General features: G+C 42.3%; 1 protein-coding gene across 1 annotated transcript in view; it reads right to left on the reverse strand.

Moving 5' to 3' along the window:
* SCRN1 (secernin 1) overlaps positions 1-8,243 on the reverse strand; it is a 61,349-nt gene extending 53,106 nt beyond the window's left edge. The window contains exon 1 of the mRNA XM_072651042.1: positions 7,856-8,243. The gene's annotated coding sequence lies outside the window, so the exon portion shown is untranslated. The remainder of the gene's footprint in view (positions 1-7,855) is intronic.
* Between the last annotated feature and the right edge of the window lie 13,827 nt (positions 8,244-22,070).

Consider the following 22,070-nt stretch of genomic DNA (forward strand, 5'->3'; position numbering starts at 1 on the left):
GAATGAGTTTCAACCCAGTGAGAAACTGATTTTCTCTTGTATTTTTCTATTGAAATGTAAATGAGTAAATTAATAAAGTAAAGTAATTTTGATGGTGGAATTCTTTAAATAAAAGGGGGAACTGAGAGATCTAGTGCAATGGGAAGGCAGCACCATTGAGAGTCCTGAATTTCAAGCCAGATGACCCAGAGGTGAATCCTAATTCCACCATTTGCTACTTGTTAGACCTTGGGGCACGTCATTGCTGTTCAGTCCTTTCTGAGACCCCATTTGGGGTTTTCTGAGCAGAGATATGGGAAGTGGTCTGCCATTTCCTTCTCCAGCTCATTTTACAGATGAGGAAACTGAGACAAACAGGGTGAAGTGACTAGCCCAGTGTCTGAGGCTAGATTTGAATTCAGCTCTTCCTGACTCCAGACTCTTTCCACTGTAGGTATGTGCATGTGTGGATGTATGTATGTACGTATATATGTGTGTGTGTATGTTGATATCTACGTTTCAATATAATTGGTGTCCACTGTAATCCTACATACTTTATTTTATGCACCTAAAAGATTCTGAGAAGGGTTCCATAGGCTTCCCCAGAATGCCAAATGGGTCTGTGACACACAAAAGGTTAATAACTCTTCTCTTAGAGAGTTGCCTTATTCCCTCCCAGGTTAAGCATCTTACTTGACCCTGGCACACAGCTTGAAACCCAGATTGGCTTGACTCCAGTTCAATCTCTCCCCGCTGCAAGCTGTTTCTTTCTAACACCAAAAGATTTGCTTATTAGAATGAACCTGGAAAAATATCTTAGACAATGATAATTTATTTATCCTTTCACCAAACTCCACTGCAGTCAGCTAGCATTTATTAAGCAACTACTGTGTTCCAGGAACCACACTGGGCACACAAAGGGGGAAAAAACCTTGCCTTGAGAAGATTAGAGCATCACGAGGAGACAAAGTCTAGATTCCTAAGGCCACACAAGGGAGAGTGCAAACTCTCCAGCAGGTTCCACCAAATTTCAAGGTCCTCAAGTAAGGGTCAACAGAAGATCAAGGACTGGCCTGCTAAATCTGGAATAGCTCAGCAGCAGGTTGGCCTCATGGTGACAAATTTTCTGGCTGGAACAGCTCTCTGAGACCATCTGCGTAGAGGGTTTGCAAACCACATCAGCTCATGCCAACACTAATAAAATTCAGTCCATGACATATTGCTACGTTTCACAGAATTGTAGAAACTCAGAGCAGAACAGAGCTCCAGAGGCCTCCAGGCCAACCTGCACTGGATCAGGATCCCCCTCTGCAGCATACAGGACAAAGCATACAGGCCACCAACCTACGTCTGAAGACTTCCAGTGATGGAGAACCCACCACTTCCCACAGCACCTCATTCCTCTTTGGTTCCATTCCAGTAGTTTTGAAGTTTTTCTTTATGTTGACCTGAAATCTGCTTTCCTGTAACTTCCCTCTGCCCTTGACTCCCCAGCATTCTATATTTCATACCAGTCCATGTTTTAATTTAAAGAACTCCATAATAAAGTGACATAATTTCCTCATTGATATTTCAATAGGAGAGATACAATCTAGAAAATCAGTTTCTCTTTGCATATAATTTACCATTATCAGATTAGCAGGAATGCCAATAATTCTTTCAAGTGAGTTGAGCAAAACAGGTCTGGTGTATCTGGAATTCTTTAAAGAAAAACTGGAAGATTGGAAATATAGCATACTGGGAAGGAAGGACCATAACGAGAGCTCTGGATTTTGAGAAAGAGAACCGGGAATCCCTGCCACTCACTACCCGAGTGGCTCTAGGCAGTTCTCCCTATCTCAAATTCCTCTTCTATAAGATGAAAAGGCTGAACTAGGTAGCTCTGGATCCCTCACAGATTTATGCTCTTAATATCAGAATATTTTTAAAAATATTTTAAAATATTTTAATATTAAATCAATATTTTAACATTTTTATTTTTTTACTCTTCTTTTTTATAAAAAGAAAGCAGACAAACTGACCACATATTCTTAAGGGGTTGAGGGGCAAGACCTGTTTTCAAGATTATGACTGCAGAAATCATCCAACAATCCATAAACAAGGAGGCATTTCCATTTTGCCAATGTTTGTCAAGAAAGCTGCTAAATTCGAGTGGTTCCAGCATTCTGTCGTACAACTCAATCTTCAGCCATTGTGTCAGAAAAAGACAGTACTTAAAGGCACAAAATAAGATGTGCCCCAAAATGTGAAGAGCAGAAAGGTAAGCTGACCAGAACTAGAGAGAGGCTACCAAGCTAGATTTTTAATGTTCATTTCTTTAATGCCTTCATGAATTTCTTTTCTGGCCACCCATACTGTTAGTGATGGAGGCAGCTAACCTGTTGCAATGGACATGGTGAAGGGCCATGTCAGGATACTGGAGGAGACCACCTTTCGCTCTAGCTCCATGGTGCTTACTGTTAGATGTCTCAGTTCTCTACATTCACTCCTAGCCCAGCTCTCACAACCAGTGAACTCAAATCTTCCTTCATCAAAAGCACACACCCACCAGGCACAAGCTCTCCCATCTATCCCCTCTTCATCTCAGTATCTCTTTTCCAACGGCAATCCTCTCCACCTTCCCTCTCTAGATATTGTCCTTCTGCCTAACGGGGGTCCAAATGCCATCCTCCAGAGGCACATGGAACAGTCAAACAGAAAATCTGGCCCCTGCTCTGTTTCCTCTCTAGTCCTAACCCCAGCTTCATTTTTCTGACAACTTGTAAACCATTCGACCCAAATTAGGCGTGAAAAATTCAGGTTCACCCGAAAATGAATCAATCACCCTCCTCACCAAGGCTGCCTCAAAAACCACTGTAAAATCTACTAGGTTATTTATGGTATTTGCTTTTCGCTTTTATCTTGCTTTAGATGAATAGCTATACTATTGTGACTCCCATTTAGTTTCTCAAAAAAAAAAATCTTTTATCAAAGATATTACAAGCCCTATTTATTTTTAAAAATGAAATCTCAAAATGCACATTCTTCCCTTCCCAAAGACTATGACCAAGATGAATGTTTTCTGCCTCTTAAACTCCCTAGCCTCCTCCAAGGCTCAGCTCAAATGCCACCTTCTACAAAAGACCTCCCATGATTTCTCCAGTTGGGAGTTCCCTCCTCCCTTCTGCACTGCTGAAATGACTTTGCATTTACTTTGTCTCCATTTGTGTTTACTTCTCCGTGTAAGGGTTGTTTTCCACCAATAAAATATCAGCTCCTTGAGGGCAGGCAGTGGCACAGTGCCTGGCACATAGTAGGTGATTAATAAATGCTTTGTTGAATGCATAGATCAAAGATTAAACTCCATGAAAAAATCACTCTAAAAAACAATTTAATTCAAACATTTTAAAGTTCCTACTAGGTGTTAGGCATTGTGCTCTTGGTGATGACTCAAAGGCAAAAAACAAACCAGTCCTGCCTTCAAGGATCTTAAACTCTACAGGAGGGAACATGCAGCACATTTTAAATATCACTAGATAATATCACTTCAAGAGGGAAATAGGTGAAAATCACTGAAGGCAGAGCTCTGTAAGAGGTGATGCCTGAACAGTGCTCAGAAGGAAGAGCAAAGATTTTAAGACAGGTGAGGAAAGGAGGCACTCTGAACACTGCTCAAAATATCCACAATATAAGCTAAAGAAATAGCGTTTTTCTATAAAGATTTTCTGATCCCTACCACCTGTCATCTCTGTCTCCATATTTCTCTTTCTCTCTCCTTCCCTCTTAATCTCTGTCTCTCTCTGTCTTGTCTTTCTCTGCTTCTATCTGTCTATATGTTTCTGTCTTTCTCTGTCTTTGAGTCCCTTTCTCCCTCTCTTCCCCTCTGACTGCCTGCCTGTCTCAGTCTCTCTTTCTCTATCTCTCTCTATGTCTGTCTTTGTCTCTTTTTCTTTCTTTGTGTGTCTTTGGATCTCTTTTTCTCTCTCTTCCTCTCTGTCTCTGTCCGCGTATGTCCCTCTGTCTCTATCTGAATCTCTTTCTGTTTCTGTCTCTCAGTCTCTCTCTCTCTCTCTCTCTCCCTCCCTCTCTCCCTCTCTCTCTCTCTCTCCCCCCCCCCCCTCCTCCTCCTCCTGTCTCTATCTCTGTGTCTTTGGGTCTCTTTCTCTCTTCTTCCTCTCTGTCTCTCTATGGCTCTCTACCTATCTGTCTCAGTCTCTCTGTCTCTCTATTTGTCTCTGTCTCTCCTCCATCTCTGTCTCTTTCTATCTCTCTGTTTCTCTCTGTGTCTTTCTGTCTGTCTCTTTCTCTCTCCCTCTCTCATATTTTATTAATTTGGGGAACTTTTAATGAGTCAACCCCCTCCAAAAATGAAAACCAACAATTATTTTCTGAGTAGCAGTGAGCTCTTCAGTGCCCTAAGAGCTTAATCTTTGCACCAGGAAGCCTCAGCTAGAAGGCTCCAACACACGTCTTTCTGTCTCTCTATCGACTCCAATGTGCTGCCTCTCTTAGTATTCCTCTGCTACATAAACACATGACATCAAGTTTTCCAGGTAGAATATAAGCTCCTTGAAGACAGATTTTGTCTTTGTATCAAAAGCATTTTAAACACGATGTCCCCCAAACTGCCAAGCACTGGGGATACAAATACAAACTCGAGGTAGTCCCTGGTTATACACCAGCACAGTGCCAGGCTCACAGTGGGCATTCCATAATGCCTGTTGAATGTGACTGATACTTCTGGTCTTCAGTGATCTCTCCCTGTATCTGATTAAATTGTGTCTATACTCCAGTTTAAAGTAAACCCTTTGAAGGCAGGGATTGTTTCTGTTTTGTCTTTGGCTTCCCATTGCCTAGCAGAGAATCTGGCATATGTTATAATAGGCAACAGGTTTAATAAATGTTTATCAAGTTGTCAAGTTTTAATAGAATAATATATAATTTCATGAGGAAAACACTACCAAGTAGTCCAATGACACCTGACAGTAACTACGCTGCCTGTATTCAGAGAGCGGTATGTGTACCAGTTCTGAAGATCTACCCAAGTCCCTCCCCAGCTCAAGAAATCTCAGGGCTCTTTATGACTAACATACCAACTTCTTTATCTGATATGTAAAGCACTTCATGTTCTCTCCCCATCCTGTCTTTCCACACTGATTTCACACCACTCCCCCTCATGAACTATCCATTCCCACCCAATGGGTCTTGGACACAGTGGTTCACCTCCCTTTACCTAGGCTGTCCCTCCAAGACTGGAAGGCACATCTTCCTCACTTCTGACTCTTGAAATCCAGAACTTTCCTTCAGGGCTTAGCTGAAATGTCCTATGTGCATTTCCTGACACCTCTATTTATTAGGGTCCCGTCCCCATAAAAAACAAAACCAGCTTTGTACATATTTTCTATGGATCTATCTGTGTACATGTTGCAAAGAACATAAGATCTGTGAGACCCGGGACTGTTCCTATTAGCCTTTTCATTCCACTTCCTGGTACATATTACGTATTATATAAATATTTGTTGAATGAATATATGGTGCCCAACCTAAATGATACCTCTTACTTGACAAAAGAGGCCAGATTTCACGTAAAAAAAAAAAAAAGCATGTGAGTAAACAAGCATCTGATTCCATATCAGTCATTCAACAAACATTCTCTAAGCATTTAGTATGTGCAGGACAAGCAAAAACATACCTGTCATCCAGACGTTAAATTCTAATAGGGGAGTCACAATATCAAATACAAAACATACAACATAAAGACAAAGGACAGGGGAAGAAACCTTAGAGGGGGTGGTAATGTAATACAATGTAATACAAAAGTTATTCTTTAGGAAGCCATCAAACCAATCAACTTCTCATTCATTCAAAGAAGCCAAGCAGCTAGGTCAATCAAATCCCATAGCACATTTCCACAGAAGACACCTTCCTTCAGCTCCTGGCCTCTCCTGGAAGGCTCATTGTATAGCAGAATGAACACTAGCCTCCAACTCTAAAGATTTGGGTTCCAGTCCTGACTCTGTTCCATACTTCTTCTGGTTCCTGGAACAAGTCATTCCCATTCTTTAGGTCTCAGTTTCATTATCTGGAAAATAACTAGATGATCTCTAGATGATTAGACCTTCCAGTTCTATTTCTTCAATGTTGGAGGGTTAGTGCTTTGGAAGGGAAAAAAAAATCATTAGGGTAACCAAGGTGTAAAAATAATGAGGATTTATGTATCTATAAGCACTTGTTACATATTATTTCATTTGATCCTGGGATCAATCCTGTGAACTAGGTGATATTTTCCAGATGAGGAAACAGAGGCTGAGAGAGGTAGGTGCTGTTAATATCCTATTTTATAAATGAAAAACTGAGCCTGAGAGTGGTTTAGTGACAGTCGAGGAGTCACTCAATGACTGAAACCCGATTTGAATTGGATCCTCCAGACTCCAGACTCCAGAAAGTCCAACCCTCGATCCATACATACATATACTTAAACATCCTTCCTCAAACCTATTCTTCTCCTAAAATCTGAACAGCCTTTGACTTCTCTGCTGAATACAGCAAGAATTCATTCATAGTGACCTTTCCATCAGAAACTTATTACCATATGGAAAATATATTGATGTTGGACTGGGCTTTGCTCTTTAAAAAGATCAACTGATTTAGCATGCTGCCATTTTGAATGGTTAAGACGGATTTCTTCCCAAAATGCTGCATCATCTGGGCAGGATAGTCACAGGAGTCACCATATTCACAGCAGCAAATGTAAGGCACAAAGGTACCCTGAGGACCCGGGATTTAAAACAGAAGATCTAAGAACGCTGCAGAGCCCTAAATGCCGAACTCAAAACCCGAGTCAGCCTCGCCGGTGAGTGAGGACAACATTAAGAGGCATATCGGCCAGGTATGACTCACGTTTGCAAAATCATGAAACGTAAAACTTTTTCCTTCTCTCTTCCTCGGGCTGGGAAGGACCAAAAACATCCCCCACCAGGGAGGTAAGGCAGCCCAGGCAGCTCCCGAACTGCGGCTAGAGTCTTAGAGGTAAAGACAAGGCAGTGAGTGAATGAGCCTCCACTCAGTCCAGGGCAGACGTGCAACAGGGCCCAGGAGTCGACCCTGCCAGGCAACCCCCGTCCTAGGCGCCCCCCAAGGTGAAGCGAAGGGGAAGGACGTACGCTGCCCACTCTCTATGCGACAGCTCAACTGGATGACTCAGGGGCATGGAGAGGGCCTCCGAGCTCGTTAGATCCGTTCATCTGGGAAACTCCGCGAAGGGAGCCCAGAGTGCGCGGCAGGCTGGCCAAGGGCACTGGCCCGAGGTCCTCAAGGCCAGCCCAGGCAGCCATGTTAGAGTCCTCCTGACAGGTACGAGAGCTCTCGGGAAAGGGAACTGGGAGGGTTGGACCTCAAGGCCAAAGCGGGGGATGCAGAAGGGGAGCCCTCTCCCACCCCCCTACCACCACTCTGAGGACAGCGGGGCAGGCACAGAGGGCAGGAAGGATGAGGGAGGAGTATAGGGAAGGATGGACGGCACGCACACGGAGCCACATTTGCCCACGCACCCTCAAGGATGCAACTTGGGAAACTGTACCTCGGGAAGAAAGAAGGGGGGAGGGGCAGCAGGGCTGCCCGCCTGGCTCTCCGGTCTCTCCCCCTCTGGGGTCTAACGAAGCTGCCGCCTGCACACCCAGCCGTACAGCCATGGCAGTGGCATCGTGATCGTGACTGAGGACCAAAGCCAGGGTGGAAAGGGTGGGGTGGGGGAGGAGAACCCCGGGGAAGGGGGCCGCCCCGGGCTGCAGCTCAGAGCAAACCGGGCAGAAGTCCCCAGCTGCTCGGTGCCCAGCAGGCAGCAGCCCCCGCGAGATGCTCTGCACGGAGGGAGGCCGTGGCTGTGCACCCAGCTCACCTGGCTAGCCGCTCCTTCTCTCCCGGTCTCACTCTGTCTCGCTGGTGCTGCTTCTACCGATGCTGCTGCTGCTGCTGCTGCTGCTGCTGCTGCTGCTGCTGCTGCTGCTGCTGCTGCTGCTGCTGCTGCTGCGGCAGCCCGGGCTGCAGTGGCTGTAGCAGAAACTGACCGAGGGCCTGCGGGTGCTTCCCCGCCCCCCTCCTTGCTCTCCCACCACCCCCACCCCCAGGTAACAGCTGGCCTTGGCCCAAGTGACCAAAGACCTCTCCCTTTGCCCCCTGGGTCCCCAGACAGCTGGGGCCCCTCCCAGACGAGGCGGAGGCTACAGGAACTGGGGACAGCACGGTGGCCCCAGCGTCCGTCAGCTGCCAGCTTAGCGAGCAGCGGCAGCAGTGCGGCTGGGTGCCAGGGGGAAAGGGGCGGGGGCTCGGAGGGAGGAGCACCGAGTGGGAGAGAGATGCAGCAGCCGGGGCGGGTCCTGGGACAAAGCAGCCCCCTCGGGTGATCGCTCCCCGCGTGGACGCCTGCGCCGCAGTCCCCTAAAGAGCCGTCTTCTGGCTCCCCAGCCGGCCTGGGCAATGCCTAGTCCCGGGAGGGCAGTGCCACACTCCAGGAGACGGCCCGCGGGCCCCTCTGGTAACACTGGGCCTGTTGCTCTGACCTTCATTAACGCTCTGAAAGAGAGAGCTCCTCCTCATTCCTTTCCCTGGACCTTGTTGCTTGGACGGGCTCCATCCGGAGACCAACTAAGGGAGGATGTTAGGGATGGAACAGAGAGAAAGGGGTTTGGAGAGAGAGAACTTGAATTCCAGTCCTGAAAGTGCTATTGACCCCCTGTGTGACCTTGAGCAAATCCCTTCCCTTCACTGAACCTCATTTTCCCTTAGTGCGGTATAATGGGAATAAGAAGGCTTGGGTTCAAATCCCACCTCCAGCCCAGAATGAACTGTTTTAGGTGGGGGCCAACCTGGAAATTTGGTTCCCTGAGAGAGAGAGAGAGAGAGAGAGAGAGAGAGAGAGAGAGAGAGGCAGACAGACAGACAGAGACAGAGAGACAGAGAGAGAGAAGTGATAAATTTGCAGAAAAAGAAAAAACACTGAAGCATTTTAATGGAGTTGGCATGGGGGGAATGGGAAGGAAAACAGCGATGAAGACATCTTTGAAAGCTATAAATTAAATTTATTATACACTTAAAAGAAGAGCCAGCTGTACAAAACAGGTTGTAATTCAACATTAGGTGTTAAGCCCCTGCTATAGTTCCAGAAAAAGGTCACCACCAACCACAACAAAAGACCCTGCATTCAGGGAACTTAAATATGTACTTGGCCCTGGGGATTGAAAGCCTGTATTAAAGGAACTTACGTTCTATGGACTCCGTAGTATTCAGAGGCCATGCATAAGGATAAATCTGTCAAATATGTGCAAGAAATTACGAAGTAGAATCATAGATTTAGGGTTAGAAGGGACCTCAAAAGTCATCTTCTTTTACAGATGAAGATTCAGAGCCCAGAGTTGAAATGGTGTGGTTGAGATCACACAGACATATGGCAGCAATGGCAGAATTTGAACACAGGTCCTCAGCTCCAATTCCAGCACTCTTTTCAGGGGGGGGGGGGGGTGGATAAAAAGACCTTCTGAAGGAGGTAGCCTGTGAGCTGTGCTTTAAAGAAAGTTAAGGAGAGAAGGAGCATTCTAAGCAGCCCATACAACACCCAGGCCACGGGAAGATGGAATGCCCCTCTGGGGAACACTAGAAAGAATATGGGAGTGGGTGTGTGTATAGATACATACATACACACATAATGTATATACATACATATAATATATATGCATATATATACACACATATATACATATACATGGAAGTATATAAGAGACTGAATGCGATTAATGTGAAATAAGACTGGACACTCAGATAAGAGTCAGATTGTATAGGGCTTGAAAACCAGTCTGAGGAGTTTGATGCTTCCTTCTTGAGACCATAAGAAGTCACTTGAGATTCTTGAGCTAGGGAGTGGCACAGTCCCATCCGTGTTTGAGGAATAGCCATTTGGCAACTGTGTGGAGGATGGATTATGACAAAAAACAAGGGCTTTGAATCTGGCACTGAATACTATGACTCCTCAAAAATGCCTAGGTTCAAAGGCCACATTAAGTTTGTCCTTGAGGTTTCTGGTCCGTCTAGGAGGAATTTGACTGTGGACACGTTTCTGATGTTCTGGGCCTCTCAGAGCCAGCACAATGCTGAATGGAAAAGTAGATGACTTTCCTTGGCTTGCGAAGGTTCTACAGCTTATCTGGTTTTGTTTTTGTTTTTGCTGGTATTTTTTTTAGGCACAAAACCTAAATCACTTTGGACAATATTCACTGGAGGAAATTGTGACTCCTGAGAACTCTATTGTTGTCTATCACTTGTCAGCTAAAATGAGCATTTAAGAGCTGACAGCACTCAAGGCACTGTGCCTTCCTTTTCTCTTTATGTCAAAGAGATATCCAAAATGTATTCCTAAAACTTAAAATGTTAGAGCTAGGAAGAATCTTGGAGGACTTCTCATCCCTTTCTTTTGACAGATGAGAAAACTGAGTCATGGAGTGACTCATCCAAGGTCACAAGTTCTTCTAATTCTTAAGATATTCTGGAGTTGCTAAATTGGGAACTTTGAAGTTAGAGGCAGGAGATGCTGAGTTTGGAACATTCAATTGTTCTAGAAGGCCCCTTCTCACCTTCGTGCCTCCCTCCTTGGCCCCATCAGGCCAGGAGGACCCACCCCTTCAGGAACTCTCTCTTCCTTCCCTTGCTGGAGTTTTGGGGCTGCTTGATGGCTCCCAGGGCTTGCATGAGATAGCATCTGAGGAGATGGAGTTGTACCACACCTCTCCCTGTTCTATGACCGTGCTGGTTCTCTGTCCACCCCCACGGACAATCAGAGCCCCCTGAGGGCACCTAGTACTGAGCCGGACACACAGCAGGAAATCAATGAAGCTTACTGGTTGATGGAATGCCAGTCACTGCTCTTGGCACTGGACACAACGAAGACCTTGAAATCAGAGGATCAGGGTCCAGATGCTGACACTGCCACTAACTCCCTGCATGATCTTAGAAAACCAACCTCTCTGGGCCTGTTTCCTTATCTGTAAAAGGACAAGGGAAAGGAACAAGCATTTATTAAGCACCTACTATATGTCAGGCACTGTGTTAAGCAATTTACAAATATTGTCTCATTTCATCCTCACAATAGCCCTGGGAAGGAGGGCAACTTAGGGCTTTGTCTGGTGCCTCATGCAAGCGTGTGGAGGGCACTTTGAGTCCTTCAGCAGCAGAAAAGCAGGAGAAGTTTTAGCATCTGCTTAGCAAGAATTAATGAAAACAGAAAGCTACCAGAGGGTGGTTGAGGGAAAACTCTTCCCCAGTCCCAGCCCCTTGCTATCCACTGGGCTTCTATCTATCTGTCTACACATCCCGCAAATGTGGGCTACACTCTATGTAGGGGGAGGGTACTTGTCCTTAGCCCAAATGCAAGAAAAGCTTTGTGATTGTTCTGTTTCCAAGCACCGTCCACTGAACGTTAGCAGATTTTTTGAGAGTGTTCATAGCCTCAGAGGTTCTCAAGATGGAAGAGACTCTACGGGTCAACCCAGTCACCTCTCCTTTTACAGAAGAGGAAACTGAGGCCCAGAGAGGTCAAGGAAGTTGTGGTAGAACTTGAACCCAGGTTCTCGAAGTCCAAATCTGTTGCTCTTTTCCATTTCATACCATCAGCAGAAGGTACCAGACTTCCTCCTCCCACCAAGTTCCATAAAACTATATTTATTTCTCTGTACTTTCTCTTCGAACATTAAAAAAAGAGGGAGGGAACAAAAGGTCTTAAAATTGGGAAATCTTTGTTCACATCTTTGACATTTATACTCTGTCATGAAGAGACACTCAGTCGAATCCTCTCTGTATTCTGGGAAAGTCACCATGGGAGTATCTCTGGCCTAATTTAGAATCAGTGGTATGAGAATGCTATTTGCCGAGGGAAACTGAAATGCCTGCTGGTTAAAATGGTAAATCCTGGAGGAGGCCCAAGAGGCCCGAGAACTCTCCTGCACATATCCCACAATTTCCATTACTGCTCAACACTTGTATTGATTTTCAATTTAGACAGAAGGTGGAAAATTCATTTGGCCAGTGGATTAAAAGAAGGGAAAAGGGATGGTGTGAACAGAGAGGTGATGAGCCCAGAAGCCTCATTAGCCACTGCTAGTGAGAGAGTGGCCCGCTACGGGTCTGATGCCACCATTATCGTCCAGAGGATACTGGGATCATTGCTACAGGAGCTTGTGGCTTGTTTCTCAGTCATACCCTACTCTTCCTGACTCCATGGTCTATATTATGCCAAAGTTTCCATGAGGTTTTCTTGCAAAGAGACTGGAGTGGTTTGCCTTTTCCTTCTTCAGCTCATTTGATAGATAAGGAAACTGAGGCAAACAAGCTTAAATGACTTGCCCAGGGTCATACAGCTAGGAAGTTTTTGAGGTTGGATTTGAACTCAGGTCTTCTTGACTCTAGGTCTAGTGTTCTATCCACTGAACCATCTAGCTGTCCTTCGTGTCCTACAGGTATTAGAGACCTTAATATATATTAATATTAACATATTAATATATATATATATATATATTAAGCGCTCTGACAACTTAGTACACAAAAAAGATACGTATAAGATAAGTTGCTTTAGAGAGAAGGACACTAAGCGGTTGAGATGGGGAGTGGGGATGGAATAAGGAAAGTCTCCTGCAAAAGCAACCATTAGAGCTGGGTCTTGAAGACAGCCAGGAATTTGGAGAGTCGGCGGTTAGGAGGAGAGTGGGGAAGACAGAAAGTACGCAATCTTAAGTCTTGGCCCTTGAACTTGAAGAAATTCCTGCATAGGGTGAGGGCCTTATTTAAAAAACAAACCTCTTTATAATCAATATTTAGAATGTCTCAAAGGTCTAATCACTTAAAACTGCACTAAGATTTCTGGGATAACCTGTATTGCTTATCTAAATCCAATTCAATTCAATAAGTATTTATTAAATTCCTACTGTATTCGAGGCACCATGCTAGTACTGGAGATACCTGGACAAAAATACAGAGGAATTGTGGGGGCAAGGGGAGGGGCATCACCTAGAGTATGCCAGTGACTTACAACTGGCTTCATTTTTTAAAAATAAGTTTTAATGATGCTTTAGGTTGATTTGTTTGTGTTTCAACTCCCCATCCCCACCACAGTAATCACACCGAACAGCGGATGTAACATTCCACACTGGGAGTCTCTTACCTTTTGGCCAAGAAGGGTTTCATTCATCCTCCTGGATCAGGCTTCATCTTTGTTTCTCATCTGAGATCTCCTGCCTTTCAGGCAGGGATGTTTTCCATTTTCATTTTTGTAGTCACTGGGTGTACATATGGTTCTCTGGCCTCTGCTTTCTTCACTCAGCCTCAGTTCATTCTTATTTTCCCAAGTTTCTCTGAATTCCCAATAAAGTATCAAAGGTTTAGAGCTGGGAGGGACCTCAGAGGTCCTCTAAGACAATCTGACTTTACAGGTGAGGAAACTGAGGCCCAGGCAGATGAAATGGCATGTTCCAGAGGTACATAGCTAGGAAATATCTTGAACTTATATCTTCCTGATTCCAAGTTCAGAGCTCTGTCCACTAGCCCATGTTACAATTCAATATTATTCCATTATACAAAGCATCCCAAAAGTCTTTGTGCCGTTGTAAGCTATTCATGCTTTGACCTGCACTAAGATTTGTGTTTACATAGTGTATCACAGTCTGCAAATTGATGAGTACCTGCTGTCTCTCTAGTTTTATTTTGTTTTTAGCCTCCACAAAATGCTGCTGTGTGCATTTTCTATACATTGGCATCTTTCTGTCTTTGACTTCCGTAGGGTACATGCCTAGAAATAGGATAAAAGGGTATGAACATTTCAGGGACTTTTCCCCCATAATTTCAAATTGTTTTCCAGAAATTTTAAACCAGCTCCAGTCAGTCGACATTTATTAAGCATTTACTATGTACCAGCCATGATCTCAAAGTGACTATGTGTGATTTTGAAAATGGATTTTAAAACCTTATAAATGGAGATGCATTTAGTTCAGTGATTCTACGAACACCTGAAAATACCAGGAGAAAAACAAGCTGCCTCTGGGTAAATCTCAAGGGAGGGACCTGTAGATGGCATGATGGGAATGCTGTATTTACATATCAGGGAAGTAGAAAGGCAGAATTTCACACTATTTTGTACCTTCCAGGGACTTTAATCCACCTGGGTGACCCTTAAATACAAGCCCATGTGAAGGGAGCCCAGTGAAAGCAGCCAAACGCCCTCCTGGAGGGTGAGAGGAAGGGAAAAGAGAGAGAAGGTGGTGAGGAGAAATTGTCTTCTAGAATTCATTAGTCATCTGGAATAATCTCCTGGCACTCACAGAGAGGTTAGTTTTCTGAACTTGGTTGCCACAGCAACAGGTCTTCAGAACCTACATAAATCCCATTTACGAATCACCCAGCTATTCAACTGCTGGCTAACTAATCGAAGGAACAGTGGGGTTATTGTCTATTTTTACTATTTTTTAAATTCACTCTCCGTAAGTCAGTCTTAATTGTAGAAAGAGAACATCAAATCCTTTGGACATACATGTCAATGACAATTTAAAATTACAATTTGAGTTAAACTAGTATAGTATATGCTTAGGATTTCAAGCCAGTCGGAGGCTTGCTTATCCACTCAATCCTTAAAGAATCCTCTGAATTTGGGTGGTTCAGATTTCATTTTGAATAATTTAAAAAGGAAAACAAAAAAGATCTCCACACATTTCAAAAACAAAACACCAAGAATGACCCAGACTAAGCTTTCAGGAACGAAGGTTATTTTTTCTGCATGGTAAGCAGTTGCCAGACAAAGAGTTGGCGGTTGGATGTCCCTGGGACCCATTCATGGGGTTGAGTGGCAGCTGTCATGCAGGGATTTTCATCTCAAGGTCACTTTTTTTACAATGAGTCAACTTGGAAAAGAGTTGGGTCTATGGCCACAGGAAAACAGAATGGAGGCTTGTTCTGGACCAAAACAGAAAATGATTAATGCCAATAAAAACTGAAGAGACCCACAAAGGGTCCTCCTGATTTTCACTTCCTTCTCTTAAATGTCTCCCTCAGTATCTGATTGTATATCTGGAGCTGCCTCAGCGCATTTGCTTTTAGAAGAGAAAATTCTCTTTAGTCATAGCACAGTTGAGGGTTGTTGGCAAACCCACCCATCAGCATATTTGCTGAGGTTTGTGCTTGGCAAGGTGCAGAAAGGAGACATTTTAAGATGGGCATTAGGGCATCCAGTATGGGGAGGGATCTCAAGCTCACACTCCACGAAGATTCATTAAAGAAACTAGGGAGGTTTAGGCTAGAAAAGAAAAGTCTTTGGGGAGAGGGGATAGTCTTCAAGTACTGGAAGAACTATTATGGAGAAGACAGGTTAGTTTTGTTCTGCTTATCCCCCAAGGGTGGAAACAAGAGGGATGAGAAACTCCCAAGGAAGAGGGAAGCCAGAATCTCACACTGTTTTGTATCTTCCAGAAGTTTAATCCCCCCAAGTGACCCTTAGCTAGAAACACATGAGAAAGAAGCCCAAGGAAAGAAACCAAAAGACTCATGGACAGTGGGAGTGAAGGAAGGGAGAGAGGGGAAGATGGCAAAGGAAATGTCTTCTAGATTTATTGGTCATCTGGACTAATCTCCTGACACTCAAGGACAGCACACCTGACACTTTCCTCACAAAGCCTCTCACATCCTTGGTTTTTTGTCATCTCCTCCCTCTTGAAATCAGTTTGAATTACCTTGGAGAGGTTTAAAAGTTTGTCAAATTCAAATTTCAAAAATGCAAATTTAGGCTTGATGTAAGAAAAAACTCCCTAACAATTAAAACCATCCCCCAGAAGAGTGAACAGTGTTTTCCCTTCATCACACTTTAAGGAAAAAACTGTATGACAACTATGGGCAATATATTGTAGACAGAATTCTTGTGCCTGAAAAGGATTGATGAGCTGTTTTGGAGGTCTCTTCCAGCTTCGCGTACTAGACTTGGAGGCAAGAGACACCGAGTTCAAATCTTGTCTCTAGCATATACTGGTTGTGTGATCTTGGGCAAGTTACTTAACCTCTGAGCCCCCTTTTTCTCCTCTATAAAATGAAGATAAAACTCCCTGTAGCATTGCCTCATAAGGTTTCTGTGAGATAATATAAGCAAATTATCGTGCAAACCTTAAAGTCATTTTTATAGTAGTAATAGTAATGTTGGTGATAGTAGTAATGGTATTAGTAGTAGTGGTGGTGATGGTGGCGGTGGTGGTAGTGGTGGTGGTGGTGGTGGTGGTGATGGTGGTAGTAGTAGTAATGGTAGTAGTGGTGGTGGTGGTGATAGTAGAGTAGTGTCACTCTTGAGTTCATGTGAAATTTTACAGAAGAAACACATTAATGATAGGTAACTTTTAGTGCTTTACAGTTTGTAAAGTACTTTATAAATATCTTGTTTTATTCTTACAACAACCCTGGGAGGAAGCTGTTATTATTTCCATTTTGTAGATGGAGAAACTGAGAGAAACTGATGTTAAACAATTTGCTCACAAAGCTAATAAGTGAATGGTGCTAATTTGAAAGCCAGTCTTCCTGACTCCAAGACAAGTGCTTTTCCCCCTGTACCCATTTGGTGGCAGCATGCTTTCAGGACAAAACATGAGACATCTACAGGGCCACCGTGGGGTGGAGACCAGAAGGGCAGCAGCCCAGGATAAGGAGTAAGTCTTGGACAAATGGACAATAGGACAATAATCCTAGCCCTAGCTCATATGAGCTGTGTTCCTGTGGACCATTGCTTTCTCCAGTCTGTACCTCCTCTGTACAAGGAGGCCATTGGCCTGGGTGCTGCTTATGGCCCCCCCCTAGGTCTCTAGAGATATTTACCAATGATGTTCATTTGTGATAAGGACTGATAGAAATTCTCTTTCTCTCAAAGTGGTTGTTGCCTGATTAGATGACCATACTGTCTATCTTCATAAAAAGGGTTAAGGCACATAAGACATTCAAAATCGGTATGATAGCTTAGACTGGGGGAATGGGTGGGTGGGAAAGACAATGAGCCATAAACTGGTTACTGTTGAGGTTGTCAAGTATTAAAAGGGAATCAAAGAAGTGGAATTGATTTAGAGCTCAGTCCTAATGCCAGAGAAAGAATCAATTAATTTTAGTACACCACTTAATCTTCTTAAGCAGATGATGATACAAAAGAGAAAACAGAGAATAATACACGCAATAAAGGAGGACCCACAAGGTATTATGGGAAAGATTATGTACTCAAAGGGATTCAGAACAAAAATAAAAATAACATATTACAAGGGAAAACCAAATAAACGAGCAAGAGACTGCTATGAAAAAAGCACTCACTGTTTCTGAAGCCTGGCAAAGGATCCTGACTCTACTTTGGGGCAGAATTCAACAACTCGGACTCTAAATTAAGAGAAAGTGGTGTTGTCTAGTTCAATTCAATAAATAGCTTCTATGGGCCCTGCACTGGGCTATGGGTCAGGTGCTGGGAATGCAAAGAAAAAAGTGCCTGCTCTCAAGACGCTTACATTGAGGGGCAGGGCAGGGAAGGGATGCACATAAATAAACATAAAGTATATACAAAATCATTTGAGGGAATGAGGGAAGGCCCCAAACACCTGGAGAGAGCAAGAAAAACCAGCAGAAAGAGTATTGAGATTGAAGTCAAAGAATCTGGGTTCAAAATCCCAGTCTGCTGACTTTCTACTAGCTGGTCCCTGCACAAGTAACTTAATTTGTCTTGGTCTCAGTTTCCTCATCTGTAAAATGAAAAGGTTGGATTACAGTCTATGAGGTCCTTCCCAGCTTCAAATCTACAGTCCTGTGACTTCAGAACTTGATCACTTTTAGGGTTTTCCTTAAGTTCCTGAAACTATATGAGTATAAAAAGACACCTTCCTTTTCTTGGATAAATTTCTTTCTTTAAGACCTTATCATCATTCCTTTGAGTTACTCTTTTTAATACCACGAAGCAAGGGTTCTCAAAGTGTGGCCAAGGGTCCACAGGGTGGGAGTCCATGAGATCAAAACTCTTTTCATAATATCACTAAGATATTTTAATTTGTAATATGTAATTTGATAAATATCAACATGTAATCAAATATCCATTTGGTAAATATGTAATTTATTACGTAATTCGGTAAATTATGTTTGTCCCTCATTCTCAAAGAGGACCATGACACCAGGGAGATGATGACATGACTTGCAGTTGACTTTGATTTAAATGAGGGAGGGAGGGCTGTGCACAGTCACCAGCCTCACTTTCTTCTGGGTCCAGTGGCCAGATATGCATCAGGACAATTGGAGATGGCCCAAGATGCAATATAGAATGCATGCACAAAACTCTTATGGAGGGGTCCTTAAAACTTTTTAGAATTTAAAGTTTGAAACCAAAAAGTTGGAGAACTAGTTTTGTCACGGGTTCTTGGTTTTCTGTTTATGCACCTACTCTTTCCCCATGCTCTGGCAGCCCCTTGACACTTTCTGTAAGATTCTTGCCCATTGTTTTAATCACTGCTTCCATTGTGTAGGTGACCCTCCTCAAATTCTTTAAGACTCAACTCAAGTTCCAAAATCTACGGGAAGCCTTGGCTGATCCCCACAATGGCTAGCATCCTTCCAAAAGTACATTGTAATGAGTTTGTATTTACTTGTAACATATATGTGTGTGTTTACATAATTATGTACATATGTGTATGTTTTTGTTATTCAGTTATTTTTCAGTCATATCTGACTCTTCTTGACCCCACTTGGGGTTTTCTTGGCAAAGATCTTAGAGTGCTTTGCCATTTTCTTCTCCAGCTCATTTTATACATGGAGAAATTGAGTCAAACAAGGTGAAGTGACATACCCAGGATCACACAGCTAATAAATGTCTGAAGTCAGATTTGAATTCAGGTGTTTCTGACTCCAAGTCCAGCACTCTAGCCACTGAGTCAACTAGTTACCCTGATATGTTTATATATGTATATATGCATATATGCGTGTGTGCATATACATGTATACACATACAGATGTGTATACACATATATATGTATGTGTGTATATAGACATGGAGAGCATAAACCCTTGAGGGCAAGAACTATTTCACTTTTGTTGTTGGATCTCCAACAACTCAGCACAAAGCCTGGTACATAACATGTGGTTAATTGCTGATTGATTGATTGATTAGCATCTCAAACACAATGTTCCTCTCTAGTTTGCCATCCGTTGATCTCATCCTAGCTACCCGACCTCTCCCAGCCATTAAGAGTCACAATAAAGACCACACACGTTGTCACTGGTGCCAGATTTTAACGCATGGTCGTTTACCGTATCCTGCCTTTCCAATTCACCTTGAAGCCTTCCTCTTCAATTAAGACTCAAAATAACCCAAGAAAAAAAACCTAGGGCCCCAAATCCCAAATGGGGGGGGGGGGTATACAAAGTAAAATGACTGCTAAGGCTGAGAACAATTTCTCAACAATGAAAATAAATCTAAATAGTAAATAAAGCATGCAACTATAAAAGGATAAAGCTCCCAGCACATGTTATCCTTCTGGAGAAAGCAATGGTGGTTGCTATAGCATCCTGGTCTCCTGATAATAGGGGTGAAAGTTAGGGTCTCAGGGCTATATTGTCACCAAACAAGATGCTGCCAGGCCAGGCACAACGAAGTAATTAAGAATGTTAAAGAAAACTGGAAATGAGTGAAATCTGGTCTATTCCCACCCCAATCTCCGAGTGTACTTTCTGCTAGGGGAGAAAAAAGCTCTTCCCTGGAGCCTGAACTTGTCCAGGAGTTCAGAACTGCTTCTCAGCATTTGTTTACTTACAAGAGAGTTCTCTATATCCAAAATTGGCATTCCAGGCTCTCAAGTGGAGAAGGATTTGTAAATTGGCCACAATTCTCAAGAGGAATATATTCTGTGAAGTCCAGAGACCAAGGGAGTCAGCCCACTTCATTCTAGATTCTTAGACTAAAACATTCTTAGCCGATGTCCATTGTCACCACTATTAACCAATATTATACTAGAAAAGTTAGCTTTAGCAATAAGAGAAGAAAAAGAAATTGGAGGAATTAGAACAGGCAAAGAAGAAACTAAGTTATAACTCTTTGCAGATGATATGATGATATACTTAGAGAATCCTAGAGAGTCAAGTAAAAAACTACTTGAAATAATAGACAACTCTAGCAAAGTTGAAGAATAGAAAATAAACCCACATAAATCATCACCATTTCTACATATTACTAACAAAGCCCAGTAGCAAGAGAAAGAAATTCCATTTAAAATAACTGTATATAATATAAAATATTTGGAAGTCTACCTATCAAGATAAGCCCACGAACTATAAAAACACAATTACAAAACACTTTTCACACAAATAAAATCAGATCTAAATAAAGGGAAAAAACATCAGTTGTTCATGGGTAGGCTAAGCTAATATAATGAAAATGGCAATTCTACCTAAATTAATTTACTTATTCAGTGCCATATAAATCAAACTACTCAAAAATGTATTTTATAAAACTTGAAAACATAATAACAAAATTCATCTGGTAGAATGAAATGTCAAGAATATCAAGGGAATTAATGAAAAAAATACAAAGGAAGGTGGCCTAGCCATGCCAGACCTAAAACTTTATTATAAAATATCATTCATCAAAACCATTTAGTACTGGCTAAGAAATAAAGTGGTAAATCAGTGGAATAGATTAGGTGCAAAACCACAGTAGTAAATAAGTTATAATCTGCTGTTTGATAAGCCCAAAGACTCCAGCTTCTGGAATAAGAACACACTGTTTGACAAAAACTGCTGTAAAAACTGGAAAATAGTATGGCAGAAACTAGGCATAGACCAACATCTTACATTGTATACCAAGATAAGGTCAAAATGGATATGTGATTTTAGACATGAAGGGTGATCCCATAAAGCAAATTAGGAGAGGAAGAAATAGTTTACCTGTCAGATCTATGAAAAAGGGAAGAATTTGTGATCAAGAAAGAGAACATTATGAAATGCAAATAGATAATTTTGATTGCATTAAATTACACTTGATCACATTAAAGTAAGAAGGTTTTGCACAAACAAAGCCACTGTGTAACCAAGATTAGAAGGAAAGCAGAAAACTGGAAAACAATTTTTGCTGTCAGCAAATATTCTAAATTTTAAAATATATAGAATATATATATAAACTATAAGAAATTTTAAATTCTAAAATATAGAGAGAATTAAGTCAAATTTATAAGAATATAAGTCGTTTCCCAATTGATAAATGGTCAAAGGATATGACCAGAGGAGGAAATTAAAGCTATCTATAGTCATATAAAAATGCTCTAAATCACTATTGATTAGAGAAAGGCATATTAGAACAACTCTGAGATACCACCTCACACCTGTCAGATTGGCTAATATGACAAAAAAAGGAAAATGATAAATGTTGAAGAGATGTGAGAAAATTGGAACACTAATACATTGTTGGTGGAGTTGTGAACTGATTCAACCATTCTGGAGAACAATTTGGAACTATGCCCAAAGGGTTGTAAAACTGTACATACTCTTTGATCCGGCAATACCACTACTAGGTCTCTATCACAGAGAGATCATAAAAAATGGTAAAGAACCCAATTGTACCAAAATATTTATAGCAACTCTTTGTGGTGGCAAAAATTTGGAAATTGAGGGAATGCTCATCAGTTGCAGAATGGCTAAACAAATTGTGGTATGTGAATATAATGGGATACTATTGTGCTATAAAGAAATGATGAATGTGCAGATTTCAGAAAAAACTGAAAAGATTTACATGAACTGATGCTGAGTAAAGTGAGCAGAACCAGAAGAACATAATACACAGAAATAGCCACATTGTGGGATGATCAACTTTGATAGACTTAGCTCTTCTCAGCAATGCAAGGATCTAAGACAACTCCAAAAAACTCATGAAGGAAAATGTTGTACATCTCCAAAGAAAGAATTGTGGAATCTGAATACAGATCCAAGAATACTGCTTTCTCTCTCTTTTTTTCTTTCTCATGGTTTTCCCCTTTATTTCTAATTCTTCTTTCACAACATGACTAATATGGAAATATATGTAACATGATTGCACACATATA

Source organism: Notamacropus eugenii, chromosome 3, assembly GCF_028372415.1.
Source record: "Notamacropus eugenii isolate mMacEug1 chromosome 3, mMacEug1.pri_v2, whole genome shotgun sequence".
Lineage (NCBI taxonomy): Eukaryota > Metazoa > Chordata > Mammalia > Diprotodontia > Macropodidae > Notamacropus > Notamacropus eugenii.